This window comes from Excalfactoria chinensis, chromosome 15 (assembly GCF_039878825.1).
Source record: "Excalfactoria chinensis isolate bCotChi1 chromosome 15, bCotChi1.hap2, whole genome shotgun sequence".
Classification (NCBI taxonomy): domain Eukaryota; kingdom Metazoa; phylum Chordata; class Aves; order Galliformes; family Phasianidae; genus Excalfactoria; species Excalfactoria chinensis.
The window spans coordinates 4,657,989-4,685,976 of record NC_092839.1 but is presented as its reverse complement, the minus strand read 5'-3'; the positions used below and the strand labels follow the sequence as shown (position 1 = coordinate 4,685,976).

Below are 27,988 nucleotides of genomic sequence, written 5' to 3'. Positions count from 1 at the left end.
TGGTTGCTTCTCAAAGAATAAAACCCTGTAGTCGTCAGTTGAGGAACAGAAATTCTCTGACCTAAAGACCACCTGCATCTTCATCCAGGGACTGAATAGAGCCAGGGCTCCTTCCAGGGAACAACTCACTGCAGGAGGAACTGTGGATTTCAAAGCCAACACGTACTCGCACAGCCCTGGGGAGCTGCACTCCCCTCCTTGGGCCGGCAGCCCTCCCTGCAGAAGGTAAATCCATTTCTACTGCTGCCTTCTCCATGCAAATGCACATGCCTTATGGAGCATATGAGTGTGTGCATTAGGAAAACACATGCATATACATATATATATATATGGTATGTGTATATATTTTTGAACAATCCTCTGTCATGGTGCTCATCTCCTTGCAAAACTTTCTCTTGCTGCCCCAGTTTCCCTTGCTGTACTCTGAAGAGCCACATGGAGCACCTCTCACCAGTCCCAGCAGCATTTGCATGAGCCCACGTGCTCCCTTAGTGCTGCTGTGGTTTGCAGTCCTAATGTACTTTTCTGTCTCATTCCACCTTGGCACTGATGCAAAGGGTTATGGAAAAACTTGTGTCTTTCCCAGAGACACGTGTGCGTAGATCTCTGAAGAGACAAAGCCAGGCGTGGAGCAGCCTCCTGCCCTCCAGCTCTGGTTCTCTCCTGTTTTATTGCTTAAACTGTGAACGTGATTTCCTCATCTCATCCCAGGGCAGGCAAGGTGCAGCTGCTCCAGGACATGAGCATGAAGGCACACCTGCTCATGGGTTTTCCCATCTTGGAGCAGAGCCTGCTTCTGCTTTGGGATCCCCTGGGTCTGTGGGGATGCTGAGGATCCAGGGACCCCAGAGAGTGGGGGCACCTTGAGAAGACAACTTCTGTGCTCAGGTCTGGGGATGGGCTGAGCGGTGCTTCTGGGTCAGTGTGGGGTTGGAGGTGGTATGAAAACCAAAGTGATGTATCCAATGTTGTCCTGCTTTCCGCAAAGGTTGGGGAAGGTCAGTGTGTGCCAAGCAGTGCCAGCTTGGCCCCATGGAGCATATGCCCACCTTTCCTGGGGTTTCATGGGTACACTCTGCTGCTTGGCCACTAGGGATGTTGTTTTCAGGAGCGATGAAGAGATTTAAGAGCCTCCACCTCACCAGCTCTGGCACTTTATAGCAGAGGTACTTTCTTGTCTCGGCTCACTGTTGCAGCTCATGGACCCTTCCAGCCTGGCTCCCACTCTGCTCCTCTGCAGGTCACCCCCAATGCTCTGCACAATGGGAATGGTGAGTGTTGCACCCAGCTGCAGTTTTGCTGAATGAAAACCTGCTCCAGCTGAGGAGCAACTTCCAGCCGCTTTGGGGTATCCCAAGAAACCTGCTCTTAAACAGCACAAACTCCTTTCTGCCCCCCAGAAGAGGGCAGGGAGGTCAAAGCAGCCCTTCATCATGGGCTGGGTCCTTGCCCTGCAGAAGCACCCTGCCCCAGACCCCCAAAGGGCTGCAGCAACCAAAGAGAAAACCCAGCCCTAGGCTCACCTCTGCCAAGCTGAGCAGCCAGGGCTGGGGCAGAAAGCAGCAGAACAGCTTCCTGCAGCACAGAGCCAGCACTGGCACTGACCGAACCAGGACAAGGAAGAAGTTTGACCTTCCTGAACGTGGTGCTATGTTTGGACTATTCCTGACTAGTCACTTGAAGAGTATTTCAGTTCTCAGCTATCAGTGTTTAAAAATGAAAGGAACTTGGTGTAAAATAGGGCATTTTTTTTTTCCTTTATATTTTTATTTGCTTGCAGAGAGGGAAGGAGATGGTGCCCATGCAGTTGTTTTGTGCTGGGCAGCTTTCCGAGGCAGCTGGCAATAGGTACTGGTAAAAGGCTGTGTTTTATTGTTTTTGAAACCTTGTACATTGTTCAGATGTTAAAAGCTGAAAGGCTGTTTGTACTGGAAAGGAAAAATAAAATATTTCTTGCTGAGGTTTCCAGTATCAAAATGACTTCTGTGGCTTTAGGAAAAAAAAAAGAGAGAAGCATAACACCCGGCTTGTGTTCAGACAGGGAGCTCAAGTTAAACACTGAGGCTATTTAGACGGGAAGAGAGGGAATCAGAGTAGCAGGAAGTGGTTCACACTCACACAGCATCAGAGAAGGAAAAGCTGGATGCAGAGTAGAGGAAGGAGCCCAGCAGTGCTCCTGCCTTGTTCTGCATGGGGCTGCGGTGGACAAGAGGCAGCGTGGCCTAAAACACTGTCTGTTAATTATTGCTGCGAGTGAAAAATGCTCAAAGCCCAGCAGCTTCCATCCAGCTTTACAAGTTAAGCCATGTGACCACTTCACTCCAGCAGCTACACCACACAGCAGTGCTGGATGTGCCAGAGGCTCACCTACAAATAAGGGTGACCCATCATCACCTTTAAAAGATAGCCAGGTTTAAAGATGAAGAACATTAAGACGCACAGAAGTGCAGTAAGTTTTCTGTAGTCAGAGCTCTCTTTACCGCTCCCTTTGTGCCATGAGAAGAGCTGCCTTAGTGCAGAACGTGGTGTGTGTTAGAAGTACAAAATGGCTGAGCACCAAATGAGGAGCACTCGGTCCTGGCAGGACTTGCAGAGAGCCCTGGGGCAGGTCCTTACAGGTGATGGGACCAGGAGGAGGCTTTCAAGTCAATGGCAGGCAGGGGGGTCTCCAATAGACCAAGTAGCTGCACTCAGGGCACCGCAGAGCCATGCTCCCCTCTTGCCCATGGGGAGGGAAGATCAGCTTCATCACCTCCACCAGCTGCTTGTACCTACAGGGTGTTGGGAGAAGCTGCAGCAATAAGAGGTAACGTGATGGGGCTTGAAGCAACCTAAAAAACTGAAGCTTTGCAAATGGACATTTGTCCACCCTAACCCAACAGGGATTTAGTTCTTCTTTTGTTCCTGCAACACACTTCTCATAGTTAAATCCACGTTAACCCAGTGGTGTGAAGAACCAGCACATCACTTACGTTGACCTGAGATTCTTCATCAGCTCCTGGATCAGCTCTCCCTTGGGGCTGACTGTGTGAAGATGCATCTCTCAGGCAGGCCCACCTGCTGACATCCTGACCAGGGAGGGCCAGAAGGCATGAGAGCTGCAGGGAGGTATCACCACCACGCAGCCCAAGGCTGTGAGAGATGAGAGGTCAGAATGCAGGCTGGACTACACGCAGCCAGGCAGTCTGGCAGCTCAGAGTAGATACCTGGAAAGCAGAAGAGATTCTGTGCACCGCAAAAGCTTCACCATGAAGGTGAGCTGCACTCTGTTACCTCCCAGGAAAGGCATCCTGCACCAAGAAAGCCAAAGTTAAGGCTGCAGCATCCCCCAGTGTAGCAACAGGGAGGGGAATGCCATCCCCCGGGTGCAGGACTGGTGATGGGACAGGAGAAGAGGCTGGGGCACCTGGGCAGGGCACAGCCCTTCTGGTTGATCCACTTGGGGTAGCCCTCGGTGATGTGCGCCGTGCCTGAGAACATAGGGAAGCATTCCTGCTCGTCCTGCCTTGCTGAGACCCAGGGAGCAGCACACCCACCAGTACAAGGCGACCTGGGCACAGCTCCCTGCTCAGCCCCCGGCTCAGGCTGGGATGCACAGAGCTCTGACAAGACAGGAGCTGCAGAGAGCCAGCTGAGGTGGGGATGAGCCATCTGCGGGCCCACAGTGCCTCTCAGCGGCCGGAGAGGATGGGAGCATCACACAGCCAGGGGGAAACGACTCATCCTGCTTCTGCAACAAGAGGACCGAGCGTCACTTGAACTACTCATGCCAGCGTTTGCAACAGTGCTGCATGTCAAGTGCTTGCAGTGAAAAACCCCTGCCATGTGCCTCCAGCATCCCAGACAGCACAGCAAGACTCAGCCATCACTGACAGCACAAAGTTAAGGCTATGTTATCCAGCACATGGGAGTCAGGAGCCCTCATGCCAGCTCCTGCTCAGCCTCTTCATCACCTTCCCACTTCCCTTTGGGGTCCTAGCTGAGCTGACGCTTACAGGTGGATTTTGTGGAAGAGCTTAGCAATGCCACCATGAGTCCAGTCTTTTCCCAGATGTGGTAAGATGTGCCCAAGAGCATCAGACCTAAAAGGAAAGGAGACCAAGTTAGGCTGATCCAACCTTGTGGGCATCCAGAAGGTCGTGGAGTATGACATCCTTCCTGGCTGCCTTGAAAGAATACTTTACTCCTAATGGGTGAAGCAAAGACCCAGAGGAGAAGGGCCCTTTACTTGCTGATGGTGCCACTGATGTCAGAGATCATCACCTTGCCATCTCAGCTCCACAGGTATCTATTGCTACTGCATCTCCTTGATGCAGGGACTCATCATCACACCTCCTCCAGCCTACACAGGGCATGTTGGCTTCATTCTGCAGCCTAGAGTTCTCCTTGTGAATACCAAGGGAGAACTGGAGAACACCCAGCACAACCCACCGGGGTCTGGCAGGATGCAGGCATGTCCTCTATCCCAAGCTTCCCATCCTGCTCTGCCCTGTCCTCTGCAGAAAAAGCAGAGAGGGTGACTTTTCTAAGCTATTTAAATGTTATTACATTCCCTCATGGAGGAGCCAAAGCAGGACCAAGATGTGCTCCAGCTGTGCCAGCTGTAGGTAGCAGAGGGGATAGAAGCATGCAGCAGGCCAGCAGCACCCTGCACAGACCTTGTTTGCTGCAAGACACGGGCAGGTCCTGGCCTTGCACATAGGGCAGCTGCCTGCTCTGCTGCCAGCACACCTGGAAAAGTCCCATGCACCCCGTGCTGCCAGCGAGTGAGAAGCCCTCGGTGCTCAGTGCCCTCAGGAGACGCACTGATAGCAGGGCAAGGAGCTGGCAGCCCTGCAGCAGCACAGGAGCACCTTTTCAGAAGAGGGCAGCATTCCTTTGCTAGTTGGACACATCCTCGGCTGAGCACGATGCAGTAAAGCAGAGCGCAAAGGAGCACATGAGCAGCACAGCCTTGCTCTACCTGCACACCCCATTCACACTGGGGTGAGCACCTGAGACACAGCAGTGGATGCAGTGCTGGGTAACCCCATGCTTTCAGATCATACCCCAACCTCCACTTTGCCCAGGCTCTGCTGAGTCCTCACCAGCCGTCCCTGAGCCACGCAGGGCTCAGGGGTCCCTGAGCTTATGGACCAGGTGAGCCCTGCAGGTCCATTGGTCTCTGTGCACCCCAAGCTCCCTGCATCCTCTCACCAAGAGAGGTGCAGCAGGCAGAGCTCCGTTCAGGACCTCCACAACTCAACAAGCCTTTTTCAAACAAAACTGCTGTTTCTTTATTACTCAACCGAGACACAGCATTCTCAGCCCCTTGCATTCCAATGGAAAACGATGCTCACAAGCACGTCTATCTTGGCAGCACTGCACGGCTCTGCACGACCCCAAACCCCTCGCACCCTCCGCGCCCCCCTCCACCAGCGCATGCGCACACGCACCCCCCAGCTCTGATGACGTCACCTCCCCTCCCGGCCCGGAGCTCGGCTAATGGCGCTGTGTGCCGCGCCCGCCCGCCCCGCGCTCGGCGCCGCCCGCCCGCCCCGCCCCGCCCCGCGCTCGCCGCCGGGGCCGGGGCCTCCGCCGAGCCGAGCCGCTGCGGCGGCGGGTGAACCTGCGGCAGGTGAGTGCCGGGCGGGCGGCCGCCTCAGCTCCCTCAGCTCTCCGCCTCCCGGGATCTTCCCTCATCCCTCGGAGCCTTGGCCGGCCGGAGGTTCGGGAGCTGTCAGCGGGGGGTCCGGGCGTGGGGAGCGCGGAGCGGCCCTGCGTGCGGCTCGCGGGGCGTCGGTGGTTTTGGGGCAGCTCATCCGAACGGGATCTCTTTAAGGGGCGAGGAAGGAAGAGGGGAGGAAAAAGCCCCGTGTGCGATCAGAAGCGAACGGGTCGGAGATGGCGTTCTGTTTACTGTCGGAGAAAGCTGCCGTTGAATGGTAACTGCTGTGGGCCGGCTGAGGTCTGTCACCTGGATGTGCTCTGCAACTTCGGGGCCGTGGCCCAACACGGCCCGGCTGCTGTCTGCTTCCCGGCTGCTCTCTGCTTCCCGGCCGGAACGCGGCGCAGCGCTGCCCGCCCGCACTGCCCCGAGTCGGCTGTGATGGTGGGAGAGACGTGGCTGCTGGGCTGCGTTTGGTTCCCGGCGCGGCCAGATGGGGCTGGAGCTGATTATATTGGGAACGGCCGGAGTTTAGCGGTGGTTTTTCTGGCAGGGCTCGGCTGTCACGGTTCCGGCTGCCATAAGGGAGCCGGGCTGGTTTGTAGCCCTGAAGTCACTCCGGGTGACACACGGCGATGGATGGAATCGCTGCCGAGCCAGAGCAGTCCGTAGTGGGCTGCCCCATGGGGCGGGGGATGTGAGCAGCGCTGTGGGTCCTTCCCGCCCCGTCCTCACCTCTCTGCTGTTCTTCTCAGCAAAAAGATTGTCCCTTTCCTGTTCTGACCTCCTCTTCCTCCCTTCCAAATACTTGGTGCCTCCGTGTATGCGAGCTGTGCTGTTTTCTTTATCTCCCTTGGTTACTATGGTGCTGTTGTGTGAAAGCAGCTCCCCGGCTCCTCTCACAGCAAGTAAAACAGCCAAAACTTGGATCTGCCTTGCTGGTGAGACGCAGTGCTGCAGTCACCCCTTATTGCCCCTTCCCAGTCTCTTTGCCTGGGGGCCGCTTGGGCAGCTGCTCTGGGGCCTTTGCTGAGCTTTCCATAAAGCAGCAGAACAAGCAGGGCTGTGGTTCGCTTGGAAAACTGCTGGGAATGGAAAGTACTAATGCAGGCACTGTGGAAGTCTGTGCAAACAAAAGGCAGAGGATGGGAACAGCCTCGCACCAGGGACAGGGCCTTCCCACCTTCACCCAGGCACAGGTCTGTGCTTCGGAGGGCGATCACCACGTCCAGACTCTGATCTTCCTCCCGGAGGTGATTCTTTGCATGCACTGGAGGCTGGGATGGAGGTGCCTGTGATTTAGGCAACTGTTCCAGGTCAGACAAATGCAGGTCCCACTATAGGGGCTGATTTGGAGGAGATCATCCTTCTCAGTGGTGCTGCAGGACCCATTGTGAGCGTGGGGAAGCTTGCAGCATCTCTTTCCTTTCCCAGCTGCGATGGCTTTGTTGAGTAGGAGAGGGGTGATGTTTCTAATTAAGAAGGAGAAAAACAGTCTTGTACTTCTCCCCTTCATTGTTTGTTTGTTTTCCCTCTCTTTTTCTCTGGGCCGGCGTTCTAAATAACAATGCTTCAAGTGCAAATGGAGCGAAGTGAAATCCCAGGGCAGGGCTGCGGTGGGGCTGGAGCACAGCGATGACAGCACGGCACAGGGCAGAGCCGGGGCGCTCCGTTTGTCACCGGGGGCACTCGCAGGCACTGCAGCCATTTTCGTGCAGAGGGTGTTCCCAGACTTGTCAGAAATGCCGTCGTTTCCCTTTTCTGTCTCCTTTCGGAGCAGGACCGTGTCCCGATGCTGTCTTGAGTTAGGGAAGGAGCTTTGAAAGGGGTTTGTTCTGGATGAAGAAGAAGAGCCTTTCAGCCTTCCCCCCATCCCCTCCATAATACAAGGATGCTTGAGAGGGCCACGTCAGGAACAGGGTGGGGAGAGTGCTTTGGAATGTGGTCTGCAGTGTCCTTAACACAGAGCAGTGCCTGGGTGGGACAGGTTTATATCATGAGCCCTTGGCGACTCGCAGAGGAGAGGGTATCCAGTGCTGGGTTTTGTGTGGGCATCCTCAGCTCCTCCTCCCCTTGAATGGCATCTTGGGGCAGTTCTCAGACTGCTGCTACAGAAGGGTCAGTTTGTTCCTGTAGGAAGATGAGGAGTGTGGCCCCACGGCTTAGCTTGATCTGCCTTCAGCCAGGTGCGTGCTCTGCTCCAGTGCTTTGATACGTAAAGAGGTTTGCACGAGGCTTATAATAACTTCTCTTGGAAATGGGTCAAACAAATATTTATTTGCCTAAGGTGTCATGCCAGCATTGTACAAATACTCCAATGGGGAGTCACTCTGGTTTTTTGCCGCTTTGTTTCTTTTTGTGCCTGTTTGGTGCTCTTTGACAAACAACACCTGTTGATGGTTGTTTGGAACCAGTGGTATATTTAATGAGCTGAGATCTCTGCTTTAAGGCTCCAACCACATCACTCCTGGGGCTCCAGGTGGTATTTTGGAGATGAACAGCACACCACCACTGTGCTGCTCCAGCTTGGGGAGACCATGCAGGCTGCAGGTGGCACAAATGGGGCTGCTTGGAGCTTGGTTTATTCCCAGTCTTGGTGAGGTGAGTCTGTGTGCTTGGAGCGTGCAGGTTAATTGCCCCCTGGTGTACTTGTGGTGCTATATAATCATGTGGGTGTGAGTGCTGGAAAGGTGTCATCCTCTGGGACATGCAGGGCATTGCGTGGGGCTGCTGTTGTGTTTGTGAGGCAGGATGGAAACACAGTCTCCTCCTGAAACGGGTCTTGTCTTCCTTTTCTTTGTTAAGAATCGTTTCTGTGTTGGAAAATGTTTAGGAAAAGGAGAGCCTTTCGAATAGGGGCAGAGCTAATTTAGAGAGCAATCTGGGAGAAAGCCCCAGCTGTGTGAGCAGAGCAGGGACAGGCGTGTGGGCTGGGTTCAGAGCCAGCCGGGCGATGGGAATGTTCTGCTGGGGCTGCAGCCCACCTGTCCCTGGATGCTCTGTGCTTCTGCTGCTTGTGCTCTGAGTGCAGCGGATGTTGTAAGGAACAGCCAAGTGTTTTAGGGAAACGCCAAGGATTTGGTGCTTTAATGGTACATTACAGGCAGGAAGGGCTGGGGGTGGTGCAGCAGCCACAGGGGATTTGCAGATCCCTCCTGCAGGCTCAAGGAGAGCTGGAGGTGCCTGGCTGTTATCATGAGATGTCAGGTAGGGTTTGTTTGCTTTGGTCCTTTCCTTTGGTCCAGCACTGGCACAGCTGCCCAGGGAGGTGGGAATCACTGTCCCAGGAGGTGTTCAAGAGCTGTGGGGATGTGGTTGGTGGGGATGGTAGGGTGGGGTTGGACTTTGGGTTCTTAGAGGTCTTTTCCAACCTTAATGATTCGATGATTCTTTGGAGCATTTCTGCTCACTTGATGAGGAGTGACCTGAGCTTGGCTGTGTGCCTGGAAAGGCCTTCGAAGCGAGGGGTTGCAAAGGACTTTGGCAAAATAGGCTTGGCTGGCATCCCGCCTGACCTTGCTTCAAGTCCATGCTGCTGCTTACTTGTGTCTGCTCTTGGGCTGTAGTTTTCCATCTTACCCTGTGATCTGGGGACACGTATGTGTTCTCCAGGGCGCTGTTATTTCCCACAGGAATCTCCCATCTGCAGGTTACACAGCAGTACCTCTGCTTTTCTCCGTCACCATTTGTGGAACAGCCTGTGGATCCCCAGCAGTGTGTTGGGTGCAGGAGCAAAACCACAACTTCAGAAGAAGAGCCTCAGTTGTTTAAAGGGACTTCAAAGTTTTCATGTTCCTGCTTTGATCTTCTCTGGTGTCTGGGATAGGTCTCTTTCTTCTTTATTTTTTCCCCTGTTGTAGTTTGCAGCTTGCTGTCAGAGCAGTTGGAGCTCAGTGGGTGAGGGCAGAAGGAGCTGCTGCCTGGGGGCAGCAAGTGGCACTGCAGGCAGATGCAGTGTCCCTGTGTGCTTGTGGTCCTGCTGCTCAGCGAGGTGTAGAGAGGCAGCAAGTCAGACTTGGGGTGAAGATTGCAAATCTCCTGTGGCAATGCCTCCAGGATCCCCAGCAGCAACCAGCACACAGCTGGTAGATCCAACAGCTTGAGACAGCAGCTCTTGCAGGTGGCAGCTGTGGGCTCTTTGACCTCCCAGCCATCCTCTGGGGTGAGAACTGAAGCCCTTAGGAGCCAGGATGCTGCTGGAGCAGTGGGACGTGCCTGCCTTCATCCTGCTGCTCCTGTGTAGGTGTGTGCCACAAGCTCAGCAGCGGGCTCCTAACACAGCAGAGCTCCTGGGCTTGGAAATGAAGGCTTGTTAGCCATATATGAGGAGGTTTTCACTTTAAAGATTGTAGCTGAGTGGAAAAGGGTGCGATTATCAGGAGGCAAGAGAGATGCTGTTGTGAACACCAGAGAAGCTGGTAAACAAGGGAGGCTTGCATTGCCTTCCCAAAGTATCTGTGCCAGAGATGTGGTTGTTGTTCTGCCTCTTAATGCTCGGAAATGCTGCCTGGTGCTGGGGTTGGTACTGGGGTTCCATGTAGGCATTAAGTTAAAAAGAAAAGTCAAAGGAAATTGTGCTGAATTTAAAATGTCCTTGATTCCTTTTCTTTAGTTTTTTTCTATTTTCCTGCTAATTTAATCAATTCCCCGTGGTGTTTTAAATTCCAAATGGGAAATAATCCCACCGCTCCGATAATTAGCATGTAACCATTGCAATGCGGAAGGCCCGGACTGCTGGGCTCATGGTGCCATGATGATGCCGTGGATACATGCTATTTTCTGAATCAATTTCAATAATCACATCTTATGTTAATAAGAAAACAGGGTGGGGAGGAAGTGTTAATTTTCCCTAAGCTGTAATGGTGAAGCACGGTATGTGCACTGGGGCTGCTTCCTATAGAAAGGAAATGAGGGAGGTTCTTTCTATACGTTGTGGAGACGGAGCGTTGCCAGTCTTGCAACCGAGAGGCTCCGTTTCTGTTGTTATTTGTTTTAAATAGAAAATAGCAACTGTGAGTAAAATAATTGCGTGTGTAATCGTGTGTGAGTGGTGGTGTATTGGGAGGAGAAAGCGTTCCCCTGCGGAGGTGCTTTGTTGCTATATACAAACATAAGTCCAGCGGTGTTGATGAGTACTTAGGTTTGTTTCCTTGCTTAGCGTGCAGCCAGCAGCTGCTGAACTCTTTGCTGTGTGATGGCTGCATGGAAGGGAATCTGTGATGATACACCTGGGGACTGCTGGAGCAAAGGCAAGGAATCCATGGGTTGAATGGAGCAATCCATGCAAGCAGAGCTTTGCTATGAGGTGCTTGCAGGACAGGGGTTGCAGTTGTCCCCGTGTGCCCCCAGGGCTGTATGCAGGGCTCAGCCAACACACAGAGCAGGTCCCCGGTTCCTTCCCGGAGCCTCAGGATGTGATGACGTCCAAAATGTCAGATGTTGTTTTTAACAAACGTCCAAATGCTTTGAAACACTATTTATTATTTTATAAAAGCGGGCCCTGCGTTCGGTGGGAAGGTATGCGAGTGGATGGCCGCGCTGTTTGCTTTGCATATTTTCCTGATGTTAGTAACCGTCCCAAAGAAGTATTGCATTGTTTCATTTTCCCCCTCGACGTTTCATATTCTTCTAAAAATAAAAGCTAATACAAATAAAAGCTGGTGCCAACAGCCCTACTCAAGCGGGTGAATCTGCACGTTTTGCACCCCTGTTTGCTTTATTTGGGGGGGGAAAAAGCAAGATTCAGCTCGTAATCATGTTATAAGATGGGCATAAAAATGGGTCTTTTAAACCAGCACGTCTGTATGGTTGATTTAATTTTTTCTTTTCCTTTATGAAATGCCTTTAATCCAGTCAGAGGCAGAAAATGCCCTCACCAAACGGGCTGGGAAGGGTCGGCTGAGGTGAATAAACAAGCAGGCTTTCTTAGGAATGACCAAAAACCTCCTTCAGAGCTGGGCAAGCATCTCCAGCACCCGGTGCAGCACTGCTCTCATTGCAGAGATACCCTCCTCCCACTGCCTTGCACCAGCCTGGGTTCTGCACTGGAGCTGATCCTGTGCTGTTTGGGCCTTGAGTTATGGCTGTAGGAGCTGGCGATGCTGATCCTGATGAGCTGATTCTTTTCCATTTATTTATTTCTTCTCTCCCCCCTCCTTCATTTTAATCCAGTCTCCTGGGAGATTCCAGTTGAAATGTATTCATTGCTGAAATATTTCTTTTCCCTCACATTGCGGATGCCCAGTCCGGTTCGATTGTGTGGTTTGTTCCTGGCAGAGGAGGAAAAGAGGAGAGCAATGGGAGGAGAGCTGTGCTTGGGGCTGGCTGCGTGCGTGGACATTTGTGTTCCCTTTGCACTGTCAAACTGAAGTTAAGAGTCGGTGAGGCAGCTGCTCGTGTGTCCAGAGTGAAAGCTGATGTGCAGAAGGTCCTGCATGGGCTGAAATGTAAGCAAGATCTTGAGTGTTTTGGCAGGTTTAAATGGGGAGATCAGCTCAGCAGCCTGTCCAGGCAGGCAGAATGCCTCTGTCCTTGCTTGGAGCTAAATGCTGGTTGTGCCACTGCCTCAGTGAAACCCCACATCCTCACAGCCCTGAAGGCTGAAGCTTTTCCCTGCCTGATGCTCTCAGCACCGGCATCTTTTCTTTCTACAGGCGTAATGAAGATTGTGATAAAGTTGCGTGGCTTGGCAGTGCCATTTTGGTGCCGTTTGTGTGCCAGAACTGCTGAATGAGTCTTTTATCACACATTTGTAACAGTAGCTGTCGGAGAGGGAGCTTCCAGGAGGAGTGCTTTCAGAAGAATGCTTTTGTAAAGGAACGCTGTCCTGCAAAGAAATGCTTTGCAAGGGAGGGAAAAGAAACACCAAGCCCACCATTTTTCTTGTGTTAGTGCTGTAAAAGTTACCCGATAATGTGGGTGAGTTTTTGCTTCAGTTTCTTGACAGTTTTTGTGTCTCTTTGTGCTACTGCTGGGGACCTGAGCTGGCTCAGTGCATGGCTTCCACCTGGAGCAGGAGGAGAGCATAAGGAGAAGGAGAGCATAAGGAGAAGGAGAGCTGGGAGCGGCTGTGTGTCCCGCAGTGACAGAGCCAGGTGACCTCTGTTGTGTTGGCTGTTGAGCTGTTTCCCATCTGTGCACATGCTGTGAGCTTCTGGATGGCAGGAGCTCCAACCTTGTCCTCCCCGGTGACTGCCACGCAATTAAGGATTTTTAATGGTAATCCTGCTTTAAAAAGAAATTACGCTTGATGTCTGGAAATGGTTTGGCTGCTGCTTTCTGACCAGCACCTAGCTGTGCTTTTCCTGAAGGACCTCTCTGCAGTGGGATGGAGCGATGTTCTGCTCCGTTTTCAGCTTGGTTTTGGGTTGCTATGCACTGCTCTGAAGTCCCCAGCTCGCTGTGTAGCCGCTCATCTTGCTGGCACTGAGGCAAGTGAATACAACATTAAAAGAGGAATGTGATTGTAATCCCGTAAGAAAGAAAATGACGGAGGAATTTGGCGGTGGTTGCAGCCCGCGAATGCAATGTATGATATTTTATTCATTTAAAAGAAGCGATTAGGTTTCAAGCTGACAGTTTAAATGACAAATCACCTTGAAAAGATCTTTGTGTGCAGTGTAAGAGCTGTCAGCGTGGCTTGGAGCTGGAGCCTGGGTTGTAAGGCTCCAGCTAAGAGAGGAGGGAGGGAGTCTGTAGGTAGCTAGAAGTGCATGGTAGGGAAGGTGGTCTCTCTTTTTCCATGCTCACAGTGGATAGGAAAACAGGTCTGGTCTGATTTGTGGAGAGAAGAGTTGAGATTAAAGTATTTCTCAGCCAAGGGATCTGTGCTGTTGATGGGTGAGCAAGGTGTGCAGTCCCAGGAAGGAGCTTTTCTGGGCTGCAGATGTGAGTAGCAGTACATCATTTTGGGTTTCATAGTGTGGGTGAGCTCTTCAGTTATGCTGTGGGATCCAGGACTCACAGCTGCATGGCATGGATCTCTGCTATAGGACAGAAGGTCCTGTGCTGCCACAGGGACGTGGCTGGTCTCTGTCAAAGCAGCAACTGTGTGAAGTATGTGCATGTCTGAGCTGCTTCCCTGCCTGGAAATGGAAGGAAGGAAAGCCTGTAAGAGAGAGGTGAGCCATCATGGTGCTGCTCTGGGGATCAGAGTGGACTCGTTTCTGTCATTTGAGGATGGTTTTGCACTTCGATAGCTTGCCCCATGCAGAGCAGACTGACGGGAGCTGGGTTCAGGCTGCCTCCTCCACTGCCCTTCCTACCCAACTGGGCTGTGAGTTGCTTCTGCAGGTCTGGAAGGAAGCTTTGTTCTGGGCCAGCACTGTGCAGTTTCCAGTAAAGTCAAAAAGAACCCAGAGCAGGAGGAAGGTTGTTAAAAACTCGGAGCTGAGATTGCCAAATGAAAGCAAACCAGAACAATATCAGCTCTTGGGGCTTTGAGTTCTCAGCACCGAGACCCCGTGTGTGCTCCAACGCAGCAGTGGGTCCTGCCCAGGAATTGGGGAATGCTGATGTGGGACCTGCTGTTCTCCCTTGCTTTTTACAAACCTGCTGTCCCAGGTGGCTCAGGCACTGCAGATTGCAAACCACGGGTACATTGGAGTGACTGATCCTCTATGTCAGGCCTTACATTTTAGGAATAAATTTGTATTCATTCTTGAATTGCAGCTTTTGAGCCATTTATCCAGTCCCAAGGAAGCTGTAATGCTCGGGAGGGAGGTTAAGTTCTATAATGAATAGCTCTGGCACAGGGTGGAAATCCCTAATGCAGAGGGACCTGAGCAGCTCTCTGAGTGTGTCATAGCTATCAGACGTGCCTGGGATTTTTGTATATTAAAGAAGTTTGGGGGAAAAAAGCATTCCTTGGTTGCCTTTGGCTGCCCATAGTTTCCATGACAGGCAGCCGAGCTATTGGCATGCACTGCTCAAAGGAGCCCCAGCTCATGCCCCTTACCCCCACCTCTCCCATTCATTGTCTTACTGGAGGCAGCAGCCTCAGGCAATTCAGGCAGGAGCTGCAGAGGGTGGTATAGCAGCTCGTGCTGCCAAATGTGCAGTCTCTTTTTGCTCTGTTTCCAGAACTAGGTTTTAGGAACACACGATTTGCTCTGCCTCCAGCTCGAGTTTCTATTTAAAACACCTTTAATTGCAGGAATTGAAAGGCACTCAAATTGTTACAAGCAAGGTCACTCTTCTTAAATCAGATACCCCAAGGATCCAGAAATCTTATCTATTAGAGCCTAAGATGTGTGTTCCATCCCTAAAGGAGCATGCAGATGCTATTAAACCTGCCGTAGCCAGGCGAGCTTGTGCACTGGGAGCAGCAGCAACCCGTGGCACAGCTCAGCAGCTGGCTGTGCTCCCTGTGCTGCTGTGGAGCAGCAGTGACAGATAAGCAGCTGTGGCTGATCTGCTATCACATCGTTTTGGAGGCTGCAGCATTGTGCAAGTAGTTGCAGGACAATTACACACACTGCTGGGATAAAAAAACGCTCCCTCAGCAGTCTAATATTTGTTTCTTATTATATGTTCAACTTTTGCTGGCGTCTGAGAGGTTGTCACCTGTTTTGTCAAGGTCCCTTCATTTAGCACTGGGATCTTTCCAAGCATGTTGAAACCTCGTTGGCTTTCAGTTTTCTCTGTGGTCGCTGGCCGTGCTGTAGCAGGAGAGTCAACACGTAAACACTTTGCTTTACTTTGGAGTCGCAGCGTAGCTTTCCTGTTTTCCATCCTTGCTGCAAGGCTTTTTTCCAAGGTGACTCTTTTGTTTTTAAATACTTTGTTTTCTCCCTCTGCCTGAAGTCAGACTCAGAGATCCCGCTCATCCCTTTATACAGTTAAATGTAGAAATTATGAAACTCATTGAGCTGGCTTTGCTGCTTGTCCAGGAATGAGGGAATGGGGACTGGGCAGCAGCTGAGGGAAATGGAGGGCAGAGAGGAAGCGCATAGCTAAAAGTGAAGCTGCAGGTTATAAATAGATGTCTGCTGTGGCAGTGCTGCTCAGGTTGGGATTGCTTCTCTAAATACGTCCTAGCTGAGTGCTGGGCAGTGTGGGCAGAGGGCTTGGCTACCTGTTGGTGAGCTACAGCTTCACTGACCCAGGGGAAAAAGCACCTTTTGGGATGGAAGACTTGCTGTGGCAGGTGGGGTGGGTGGCACGGCTAAGGGCTGGGGTGAAGCTGATTGGAGTTACGTTAGTACTTTTGGTGTTTACTAACCAAGGGTCACCTTCTCCTCCCCAGCTGTAGTGGTAACTTTTGGTCCGATGTGATCTGTTCCAGCCCTGAGTTGACTACTGGCACTTTAAAGATGTGTGCAAGCAAAGAAGAAGAACTGGAAAATGAAGGGTTAAGGACGTGCTCCATTCTGCAGGTAGGTCACAGCCAGGATGTGCTCAGTGCGTGGTTCTGACTTACCCAGCTGGGACTGTTTGTGTTATAACTGTGGGATCATGACTGATTTCAGTGGCTGACCGTGAGCAGTAAGTGTGAGGCACTGGGAAAGGGGAAAGATGAGAAAGGGGATGAATAGAAATTCATCCTTTAATGTGGTTAAAATGATCGTCCTGTGAATGGCTTCCTTGCCCCATGGATGAAATGAATGATCTCGTGATGGTTTGTTCTGCTAACCTTTGAGCCATGTCCTGCCCTGCGCCTGGTGTAGCCCTTGGGTTGTGCTCCAGCATTCTGAGAATGGAACTGGTGTTTCTTTCACCTCTATGTTGTGCCTTGGACAGGATGGAGTTTAAATGTCCCATGCAGTTGTACTTATCTCCTGGCTGGTGCTCACTTGTGTTTGTGCTGGACCACTGATAAGTTTTTTTTCCCCTCGCAATCTAAAGAATACGTGTAACTTGGTAAGTGTGTATCTGCCCTGTACTGTGGGTGAGGGGGTGAGGAAGGTGATGCGTTTCCCTCTTGGCTTCTGTGGGTAGATGTACTCTTGGAAATAGCACTCCCTTTTTCCATTATATTTTTGGACAGCTTTGAAGAAAAAACTGCATCTCATACCAGAGCAAAGCCATCTCCTGTTTGAGAAACAAAGTTCTGTGGCTAAGCCTTGGTGGGCAGACAGTAGCTGGTGGGGAATTAATTCCCCTGGTTTGTGGCTGTATGACAGCATCCCTCTAGAAGGGGAGATTTTCCAACCCTAGAAAGATTTCTACCCCAGCTGTGCCTTACCTCCGATCTGCTTGCTGCTGGGTTTCAGCATTCCTTGACCCTGTGGGGAGCAGGACAGGACTGATGCTGTCACCGTAACTGTCACTTTCCTGTCACGTTTCCAGGTCTGCAGGCTAAATCCAGTCTGCTCGGCTCATGGCAGTGAGCTGATGGGGCCTGCTGTAGCACGTGGTATGCTGGGGTCTCCTGAGGAGTGTCCTGTTTTGAAGTTACCTTGGTAGTTGATTAATTGCGTGCTAGGTGGGTCCTCAAATACCACCTGTCAGTCACCTTGCCAGTGCAGTGAATGTTGGTGCTCTCTCACAACTTGGCATTGCCTTCCCATTAGTGTTAGAGAATTTGGTGAGGCCAAGAGGGGGAAGCTTTGGACCCTGCCAGCCTGGCTTGGTAAACAGAGTCAGGGCCTCTTGGGAGAGGGAGTAGGGAGAAAAGGATCAAGTTTTAGATCCTCAGTATTTGCCAGTAATAGTGAATTTGGACTATTTGTGTGGAAGGTCACTGGGTGAACGGAAAGGATTCCTCTGTGTTACATCTGCAGAAAATTATGTAGTTTGTTACTCGAGGCTTTGCACACAGAGGCAGACTGTGGTGTTAGAGCAGCTTGTGTCATCCTCTCTGCGTGCTCCCAGCTCTGCTCTGGCACATGCAGGGCATCCCGTATCTTCTGGAGGAGCTTTGAGAGCCCAACTCTCAGAATCTCTTCTCTTTGGACTTGGCCCCTTTTCCTCAGCTCTTCCTTTTCCCCCACCCTCCTCTGATGTCTCCCAGTTCATTTGTTTTTAAAATGATTGTGCTATTGTGTTCATCGATATGCACATACCCCGTCTTGTTTTTCTCTTGGCCTAAAATTGCAAAGCAAATCTGTTTATGGTTTTGGTGAGCTAATTCTCCCCCACCCTACATTTTTAAATAGACTCCTTCTCTACCAGGATCTATTGAAGTAATGAGAAAAATATGTTGTGTGCTAACCTTCCTTTTTTGTAAAACTTTGTTTACAACACCCTATTCCTAGCAGTACGTTTGGAAAGTGCATTTCGTGATGCTGAAGCAAGTAGACAACTTTGAAAGAAGAAAATGGTCATTCAGTGCATTCAGAAGTGAAATCTTTGGAGTTTCCCACTTGCAGCACTCGGATGGTGTGGCAAACTCTGAGCTGCACTGAGCTGTGCTGCAGGTTGTTCAGGGCTCCCTCCTTCCTGGGAAGCTCCACTGGCTTGGGTCAGACAGCTGCAGGTAGGGGCAGGGACAGCTGCAGAATACAGCTCGTGGTTTCCATGCAGGGCCGTGCAGCTGTGAAGCTGATGTGGAAACTGAGCTCTGCTTTCATTTTCATATCGGCCCATTCAGGATGTGTAGCTGTGAAGTTTTCCCAGCTGGTGCTTTCCTGATGTGCTCACATCCCTTCCCCCCGTCCTTCCCTTCCTGCTCCACCCAGAAGAGCTGTGCTCTTTCTTACTGACACGTCTGCTCAGGGTATGTATAAAACATCCCTGACAAGTTCAATTGCTGGTATATGGAGACTGAAGCCACTAGATGCTTAGATAGTGCATAAAGTTGTTGGCTTAACCCACGCTGCATTGTATTGCACGAAAAGCAAATCCCACCCTGTGGGGCCCTTTCCAGACCTATTGCCTCATACTTTACTGTTGCCATCATCTGAAAATGATCTGAGTGCTGTAGATATCCACAGCTTGGTTTGACTGACTGTTGGATTGGGAACACATCTCCTTACTGGAAAGTTTTGCACCTGCTGCTGTTTCTGTGCTGTAGCTGAGCAGGGTTTGGGCTGAGGGCAGTGTGGCTGCCTGCCTTGTGTTGGCCCCAGCCCTGCTTCCTTGGGGATGTGCAATTTTGTTATTGCCACTCTGATCAGCCAGGGTGCCCAGAGGCTCTGGGAGGTGCTGCCAAAGGGTTTTCCACTTCTGGTGTCTGTGGATGGATGAGCACATGCTTAGAGCCTTGGGGCTGAGGCATCATGGAATATTGCCTGAAAATCAGACCATATATCAGAGCGTTGTCTAGGCCAGGTTCAAGGTGAGGCATCATGCAAAGGAAAAAGGCTTTTTGGCATTCAGAGCAGCAATAAAGCTGTGGTACTCTGCTTCCTCTGGAGATGTGCAGCAGCATTTGTGATTGAAGTTGCAAACGTAACTCTCGTATAGGTGTGTTCTGAATAGCTGGAGGTCACCTTTCAAAACAAAGTGATTAAATGTGAGCCAGACTCACCCTCATATCTCCAACTGGGTTTAAGGTCTGACAAATGCTGCTGATTGGGCAGTTTTCTGCTTCAACGTGGTACAGTTTGGGTTTTATTTCCAAAGCAGCACTTCAAGCTTGTTGGGCTGGAAGGGAAGCTCACTGATAAATCTGTGTCTGAATGTAATTCAGTATAATCTCTTAGCAGTGTTCTTGTACACAGACTGGGAGGGTTTCTGAAAAGGTGACCCGTGAGAAAGGTGATCTCTGATAAATGTATATGGTGACGCACGTGTGCTGAGTTCAATCACTTCCTGGGACCTTGAGTGAGTTATTGAACATTGCTCAGTGCTGCAAGTCCTTTTCTGAGATGGTGTTTCACTTCCAGCCCAGTAGTGCTGTGGCAGTGAAGGCAGTCAGAGCCTCCTCTGTAGACAGTGAATGAGAAGCCCAGAGCAGAAGGCCTGGGCCTTTCCTCTGCTCTCCTGGAGAAGAGAGTAGCATCCACTTGGGTGGTTGTACCAGTATCCAGGGACCATGCTGTCACTTTGAGCTCCCTACATAGCACAGATGTTCCTGGGAGGCAGCTGCTCCTTGAGCTGGGCATCCTTAGCATCATGTTCATTTGTTTCCATTAGCTTGAAGTCAATGGCCAGCTTTGGTGGAGCAGGTTTCCAGTGCTCTCTAACTTTTTCCTTTATATTCTCCTGCTTTTGCCTATTGTATACCTGTAGCTGGGTACAGTGCCTTGTGTACCCTGCTGAGGAACCAACTAAAGCACCTTAATTGGTGATCTTCTAGGGGTGTAAGCTGGGGCCAGCTCTTTCATCTTTGGGGTATTTATTACATGAAGTTCTTATTGGCTGTGGAGGAGGCATGGCCCAGTGGTGGGGAAACCTGTCCCTCTTGCAAATAAGCTTTCACCTGATCAGCATGAAGTCTGTGCTGCTTCTTGTCTGTGGCAGCCCTTCCCAAAACCCCAAGCCCTTTCCTCTTTGAGTATCATCGCCTGAATTATCATAGAATCAAAGAATCATAATTATTGCTCAGTAGCTTGCTGCCCTTGGTGCAGAGGTGCTGGGTTAAGGCTCTTGAGGAAGTTGTTTTCTAGGTGGTGTGGAGATTTCAGGCAGGTCTGTTGCCAGGAGGTAAAGCAAATCTCCAGTGTAGGAGATGCACTGCATACAACTTCTCTAGGCTAGTGCTGGGTTCTGTGATTCTTACCCTGGAACAATGGAGAAGTGTCCTTGGCCAATGGAGGGCTGAAATCCTGTGGGATCGTTGCCAAAGATGGCAACTTGTTTAAACTGGAAAGTGAGGGTATCATCCCTCTAGCAGCTTTTCATCACTCAGCAGCACTTGCCAAGTACAGTGAGACTTGGGCCTGATTTAGAAGAGCCGAGAGGATTGCTAAGCCCTTTGGATGTCAAAGCAGATTGTTTAGAAGAGGCTCAAAAACTGGGGCGTTATGGCTGGGTAGCATTTGGGATAGCATTGCATGCCATTTTCCTGGCTGTTGCTGGAAGGTGCATATAGTTTTGCAGCATTCATCCAAGGAGCTCAATTACTGAACCTCTCACTTAGTTATTTTCCCCAGTGCTGGCCGCTCAAGTAAGCAGCTCAGCATGAGGATTTGTGCGATTGATCTGAAGGGATCTGACTGTGGAGCTGCCTTGTGAGCTGATGGGAGCTGCATCCCACAGGCTGCAGTGTTTCTTCTCCTTGTTTCCCTGTTGCTTCACACATCCACCCACTTCATCTCTCATCCACAGGTGATTATGGGGCTTTGTATTGGGGGAATTCCTGCTGTCCTGAGTCTTACCCAGCTTGCCATGCAGTCCGTTTGCAGTAGTATCATTGAGATGCTTCTAAGTCTGCTTCTCTCCTAGCACAAGGAAGAAAGCAACTGCCTGGAGAAACAGTTCTGGGTTGTTGTTTCCCTCCTTTGTCTGCAGTGTCTGTTTTGGTAGGTTTTTTTTGTACCATTGGCAGTAGCTGAATAACTTCATCTCTGGGTTTTCCAATGCTAAGCAGAATTAAAGTAAAGTAACATTGACCTGATTTGGGCCAGTCACTGAGAAAGTGGCCCATTGGAAAATGGAGGCTGCATTTGTTCATGGTACCTTTCTGTGCCTGTTCTCCTGCTGATGTGAACAACAGCTTGGCTCCTGCTGGCACCTCCCCTCCATGAGATGCTCCTGTTCCAGGAAACTGGTATGTCATTCACCTTATCTCGATGCTTGCCTTAACTCTGTGAATGTGCCTCTGGTTTGAGCTGCTGACCTGGAAATGAAAAGCTCTGTATTGCAGCTCCTGAGCCTGGAGGCAGCCCTGGGCTCGCAGGCAGCCTGCTGACACAGCACTAACATTATTGTTATGTTGGTCTTCTGTGCGGCCCCCTCCTGCAGTTCAGTGTCTCACGCTGTTCTCTGAGTTATGTTGAACAGAGTAAAGAAATGTATCCTGTGCCATTCACCCTAATGATGATGGTGAGTGTTTCAGACTGCTGCAATGTGGCTGCCCTTTGTGTCTGAAGAAGAAGAAAGGCTTTTGGCTTCTGTGCCTCTGAGGGTATAACATGGGCTTAGTGTGTTTTTTGGTGGTGTAGACATCCACAAAGGCCCCACGTAGGAGCTCAAGAGAGGAGCGAGTGATGCGGCTCAGTGACCACCTTAATTCTGTGGCATGCTTTGCCAAAAGCATCACCTGTTCACGGTGAGCCAGTACCTGTCCACAGGGCTGAGAGTGAGATTGCTGGTGCTCCTGGCACTCTTATGGGCTGAGAACACAGGAACCATTGCCACGTGTGGTGGGGTCAGTGGGTTGGCTGCCAGAACTCATGGTAGTGTGGCTGCTGCTAGGGGCAGCAAGCTGAGGAAGCTGGCTAGCAGGAGCCGTGTGCCTCTGTGCCTGTGTGAACACAGAAAGCAGCAAGTGCTTAGAGAATACAGCTGTTGGAGATGTGCTGATGACCTCACACCTGCCTGCACCCACAACAGTTTTCCACTTGCTGCAGTTCGTACATGTACGGTTTTAAAACCTATGGCAGCGACCTGAAGGTTGGTTCTGTATGGCTTGGCAGTAATTGGGCACTATTTGCATAATGACAGTAATTTCCTTGTTCTCGTTTCCTTAATTTGGTTTGCAAGACCGTGCTGAAATGTGACTTAAAGCTGTAAGTATTTCTGTCTGTTGGCAGTTGGAAATGGAGGTTTAGACGCGACTGTCTACAGAAATAAAATGCTTAGTGTTGGAGCTAAATTGAATAATACGGTGGTGTTCGTGTCTTAATCTTCCAAATAGTGCTCTTAAATTTGCCACACTGATGTCTGAAAAGCTTAAAAATAATAAACTCTATTGTACAGAGCTCTGAATGCTGAGGGGAGGCTTTAGTGATTGCTGGCACTTTGCGGATATGCTCGCTAATGCATGGCAAGGAAGCAATTCTCCCAGCACGCCTGAATTTCTTTAACAAATTTCCTCATATTAAGGCCTTGTGATCTGCAAATTAATGAATGCATCATTATTTGGAATAAAGGATCACAGGAAACCTCAACCCAAAACCCAAGCCCCTTTCCGTAGGCTGTCACGCTGCTTTAAAATAGCTGCCGTCTTCCCCCATGTGCCTGCCAAGGGCTGCTTCTCCCCCGCAGCTATTTGGGAGCCAGCTTGTGTTCCACCCTATGAGAAACATGTCCTGGATGAGCCTCAGCACCTGATCGTCCTCTGTTCCCTGCGGTAAGGTAACAAATCAACCTCTCACCTTCTGCTCTTTGTGGGAAGAGCGTGGTGAAAGCAGCCTAATGCTTCCTGTTGTTGTTTATATGGTATGAGGAGTACAAAAATTAAGGGTCTGGGGAATCAAAAGTCTAAGGGAGAGCTTGGAAAGGAGAGAGCTCTTCTGGCTTTGCTGCTTTCGGTCTGCTGTCTGTTATTCTGCATGGTTCTCCTGCATCCTGGTGAATGCTGCTGTTGAGAGGAGCAGGCGCCGCTTAAAAATCCAACAGAAAACCACCCCACCCCAAATAACAGAAGGGGGAGGGGAGGAGGACGTGATTTGTTTATCACAACTGTACTTGAAACTAATTTTAAATGTCAGTCTTTTGAGAGTAAGGAAATTCCTCCAGCTTTCAGCAGTAAATAACTGGGATGCTTTTAGCTCACAGCTGACCTACAGAGGATGGTGAGCTTTCAACGCAAAAATAATTGCCTCTCCGTAGCTAATCCATTCCAAGTCCCACTGAACAGCCGGAGGAAGCGGAGAGCCCTGACAAGAATGGTTCATACCACAAAGAACCCTTGAACTTTGCTCAGTTTCTCTGCGTACTGTCCAGAACGGCTTCACAAATGGTGTTCAAAGCAAAGAGCAGGTGACAAGGATTGCTTCTGGCTGGCAGGTGCTCAGCTGTGACTCTCCTGTACTTTGCCCAGGGAGATCTAGAACGGAGTCCATCTCTTATATGGGTTCTAAAAAGGGCTCTTATGGAAAATTGTGTTCCAGCTGAAGGAGCTGAAAACTTGCTGGTCTGACTGCATGCTGCTGAAGTCCTTGTGGTCCAGTGCTTTAGGTCAGGGTGTTGTCTGTTGAAGGCAATGGAAGAAAACCCCGTGCCTCTCTTGCAGTGCAGGTATGTGAACTCAAAGCTTTAGGACCAAATGGTGACTTGAGAATGAGACGGTGTCCCTAATTTCCCTCTTCAGTTTTAAGTGGATGCAGCATTCTTCGCTCACAGTCTCAACTGTTGGGTTGCATCGTTGTATGGGGTTGAACATCTGCCCCTTCCAGCCACAAAAGTGGCTGTGTTCCAGTGGCGGGTGCTTTCTTTCTATTCAGGGATCCTCTGGGGCCTGGAGAAGCTTCAGTATCAGGCATTACATACTGTCAGCTGCTGCGGATCCCCTGGGCTCCCTTCCTCTCAACATCTGCTGGGCCATCTTGCTTTGCCTATGCACCATACATAGCACAGGCAGACCTGTCCCTGCCAGCTGCTGCAGAGCGGGGCCAAGCAGAACTGCAGCCGTCCAACACAAAGCATTTTGATCCCAGCTTGCTCAAGAGAAGAGGAAGGTCTGCAGTCAGCTCCCGACCTTGCTTGGGTGTGCAGATGGAGGACAAAGGTAGAGCAGACCTGCCCAGGACCAACCTCTGTGGGAACATCTCACCCCACGTTAGAAATGGTAGGGATGCTGGAGCAGAGCAGCCTCACTTGGGTTTCTCACTGTAGTATTTCCTTCCCCCAGCATTGTGCTGGTGATTTACTGCTGTTTTCTCAGCAGAAGCCTTCTGAATATTCATTGGGCTGAGGGAGGTGAGAGGCTGGTAGCTCCCTGCAATCAATCAGCCAGGAGAGGAGAAGCAAGCAGGGCAGATTTTTTCTTGCTGCCGTTGCTGCTTGGACTGTATCATGTACACACTCCATGTGGATAAATCATTGCGGAGACCTCAGCCTACCTCGGTAAAGCAAAAATCGTAGTGCCTGCATACTTGCCATCCTCATTAAGATCACTTTATACGTATTATTTCTGCTCAAAATGCCATTCCTCTTCTCCCCACCCATTTCCTTTACTGGCTGTGACATACAGGAACTACACCCATTGCTTGCCTAGCCTCTCCTGACCTTTTGTAACTTGGCTCCAAACTCTTTTTTTTGGGTCTTTTGCAAAACACTGTCAGAAGGGAAAAATCCTTTGTTAAAACACAGCCAACTCCTGCCTCAACGTGGAACAGTTTGTTCTGCTGAAAGAATGAGCCAGTTCAGTGAGCAGAAAAACATTGCCATAAACCGGCGCACTCAATAAGCTGCAAAAGCCATCGGCTGCGCTCAGGGTCTGAAAGGAGGGCTCTGAGCAGCACCCATGGGAAGAAAATCCATGAACCCAACCTGCCAGCCCCGTTTCCTTGCTTTCAGCTGACGTGTTTTGCAGCTGTCTGCTTGGCGATAGCAACTGCAAGTGGGGGAATGGGAGCTGCCGGCGAGCCAGAACGCGAGGCAGTGTTCAGAACTAGCATATTGCAAAAGGGCACGGTGAGTGAAGTAATGCAGGAAGGCTCTGCTAGGAAGGATGCAGTGCTGGCTGTGCTGTAGATGATGGGCTCCAGCACCCCACGTTTGGTGTCTGGTACTGGTTAATAGCTCAGATTGGGCCTTCCCACACATGGCCCACATCTTGTTTTAAAACTCATGATATAAAAGCTGATGGCCGGGTTTCTTTTCACAATGCGTGTTGTAACAGCTAGAGCTGAGGTTCTGAGTGTGGAGTGATGGCCTCAAGCTGGGTCACCCCTATGGGAATGGGTGTGCGCCTGGAATGGGGCTGGGAGGAGAACGGTGTGGGAAATGCAGCTTGGATGTATCCTACAAAATGCCTTTCTGTGGTGCTGCTTTAAAAGACTCGAGTATTTTTATGTAAGATTGGCCAACACCTAATAATGGTTCTTATCTTGCCTTGGGACCATGGAGCCTTCCTCCTGTGCTCCCTGCTGGCTTTTTGGCTTGGAGTTCACTGAGCAACTTCAGCTATGAAAACACCGAGAGGTATATTTTAGGTGTAAGCTTTCCATTTTCACATGCATTCCAAAGAGCTGATTTCTGCCAAAGCTGACGTTGCTCTGTCTAAATAGCAGCACTCGACTGTGAGCTGTACGTGTAGAATCAAGGGGTGCTTTGCAAACGGACGTGGTGTTGCAGAATATAACCCTTTAGACCATGCGTGGCCATTTTAGGCATCTGTGATCAGGGAATGACAATGCAAGCAAAAGCAAACCTGCTAGAAAAAGCATGAGGGGCTGGAGTCAGAGCCCCTCTGTGTCTATAAGTGGCACTGGTGCTCTGCTGCCCTGGCTGGGCACAGACCCACACACTGGAGCTCATTAGTTGGGTGCCAGCGATGGGAGACCTAGTTCTGATGAGCAGAGTGTGCTCTGCCAGTCCTTAGGGCTGTGCAGGTGGGTGCTGTGCTGTCTGTCTGCCTGTTTCCTTTGGGGAATGGCCAGGGATGTTCAGCAACGTGGGCAGAATGTGAGGTTGGAAGCTGTGCGTGGAGGTGGGAGCCCTGCAAAGGTAGCAGAGCTCAGAGCAGATCTGTAACGCAGCCCTGAAAGAGGGTTTTGTTTGGAGATGTCACAGGGGTGTGATTGCATAATGCTCGTTTGGTCCCTGATCAAATGGATGAGAGCAGAGGAAAAAGAGCGAGCGAATGAGTGTTGGTGATGTTCAAACAGAAGCAGGCAGAGCTCGGAGGGATGATCGGTGGTTTGGGTTTGATGTGTGTTGTGCTTTTTATTCCCGACTTTCTGCTGAAATATAGCACGCAGCCTTGTCTCTGAGGGGGGCGCGTTGCCAGTAGTCTAAAGGTTATATTATCCCAGTGACCTATTTTTATACTCTAATCGCATTCTGTTTCAGGCACCCCTCTCCAGCTCCCATCTCGCTCGGGTTTGTGCTCGGCTGAAAAAGAGTGGAGATAATTACCATCGGTCCCCGGGTGCCAGCACACAAAGGCAGCCTCTGCCCAGGTAACAGAGATGAAGGCGCAGTGCTGCTATTCTGGAAGTACAGCTCAACCCACAGACTTATCTCCCAGATTGGAAATGGCTTGAAACAGGTCAATGAAATACGTGCAGGGTGGAGGAGAGGTCTCCTCTTAAAGGCGCATTTGAAATGGAGAGGTGCAGCAGCCTGTAGAAGGGTGAGCTCCTAATGAATAGCTCTCTTGCACTGCTCTGAATGAAAATGACGCCCGTCTGTTTGAGGCCTGCCAAGAAATGGAGAATACAGGCAATTGTTTGGGCCGTGGGGTCTGCTGCCTGCAGCCCAGCCATGCAGTGCAAAGCCAGGCTTGGGCTGCAGCATGCCCCGGCAGTTGGCATAAAGAGAAATTGTTCCTTAGCACAAATGTTGGCTGTGCGACGCAGCTCGGAGCTCAAAACTGCTGCAACCGGTGCGTGTGTTTGTACATTGGTGTGGTGTGAGACAATAAGACATGGGGAGGCTGTTACTGCCCGCGGGGCTTGTCTGGGGCTGCTGGTGCTTTATGGCTGGCTGAGAGCACCAGCAGTGGCAGAGCCCCAGTGATCTGCAGTGGAGGAGGAGGTGTCCTGAACTGTTTGTTCGTGGGAACTTGCAGTTCCCTGTGGGGTTAAACCCAGCTGAATGTTGTGTGCTGGCCTTGCTGTGTGCTGAGACCAGGCTGCGGGTGGCAGGTCGGTGGCATTGCTGTCCCCATGCTAAGGAGCAGCAGTCGCCTTGCTCACAGCTCCCTGTTGGGGTGTGGTGTGCTGCACACCCTCACCCCACGTTGTATGGTACCCAGTGCCTGTGACTTGAGGCCCATGGCTGCTCAGAGATGCTGGGGACAGACCTCACCTCTCCCGTCTTAGTCTAGAAACTTCAGGAGCCTGCGGCCTTCCTGCCTCCTGCCAGCCCCAACAGGGCATGTTTTGGCAGTAATCTGGATAATTAGTGTAACTGGTAAACTCCTACATCATTTCTCATGAAAGGACTAAAATGAAAAACAAATGTTAATGACTAACCCAAGAGGAAGAGCCCTGGCACTGCAGGGCCAGTGGCAGCAGTAGGGGCTGCGTCCTCAGGGCTGTGGGCACCAGGTGCTCCCTCCCCTGCCAGCACTCAGGTATAACTGCACCCCAAGCTGGGGTCGGGACCACCCTTTGTGGTGCAGAAGATGGCAGGGGGAGGCACTGGCGCTGGGCTGCAGGGCACAGGGATGTCCTCTTTGCTGGGCTTTGGCTGCTGCTGGAGAGCATCAATGACTTCCCAACGGAAGGACTGCATCTTCCACACCGTGCTGCAGGTAGTAAAGGGGGAGCTCTCAAGTGTCAACTATTCTTCTTTAATATCCTTTTTCCTTATGATATCAAGTGGGGCCCGCAGTGTTTCAGCTGAAAAACAAGCCGCTGTTGTTTGAATTGCCAATATTGTGCTTGGCTCCGCATGAGA

At 50.9% G+C, this 27,988-nt stretch overlaps 1 protein-coding gene across 4 annotated transcripts in view; it reads left to right on the top strand.

Annotated features, from left to right (window-relative positions):
- The first annotated feature begins 5,537 nt into the window (after nucleotides 1–5,537).
- Nucleotides 5,538–27,988, top strand: part of ZHX3 (zinc fingers and homeoboxes 3) — a 35,176-nt gene continuing 12,725 nt past the window's right edge. The window contains exons 1-3 of one of the 4 annotated variants that reach the window (XM_072350559.1): nucleotides 5,538–5,617; nucleotides 15,894–16,023; nucleotides 26,435–26,544. The gene's annotated coding sequence lies outside the window, so the exon portion shown is untranslated. Of the gene's footprint in view, nucleotides 5,618–7,696; nucleotides 7,834–15,893; nucleotides 16,024–26,434; nucleotides 26,545–27,988 lie in introns of those variants that run through there. The other 3 variants (XM_072350556.1, XM_072350558.1, XM_072350557.1) reach the window with 3 other exon arrangements.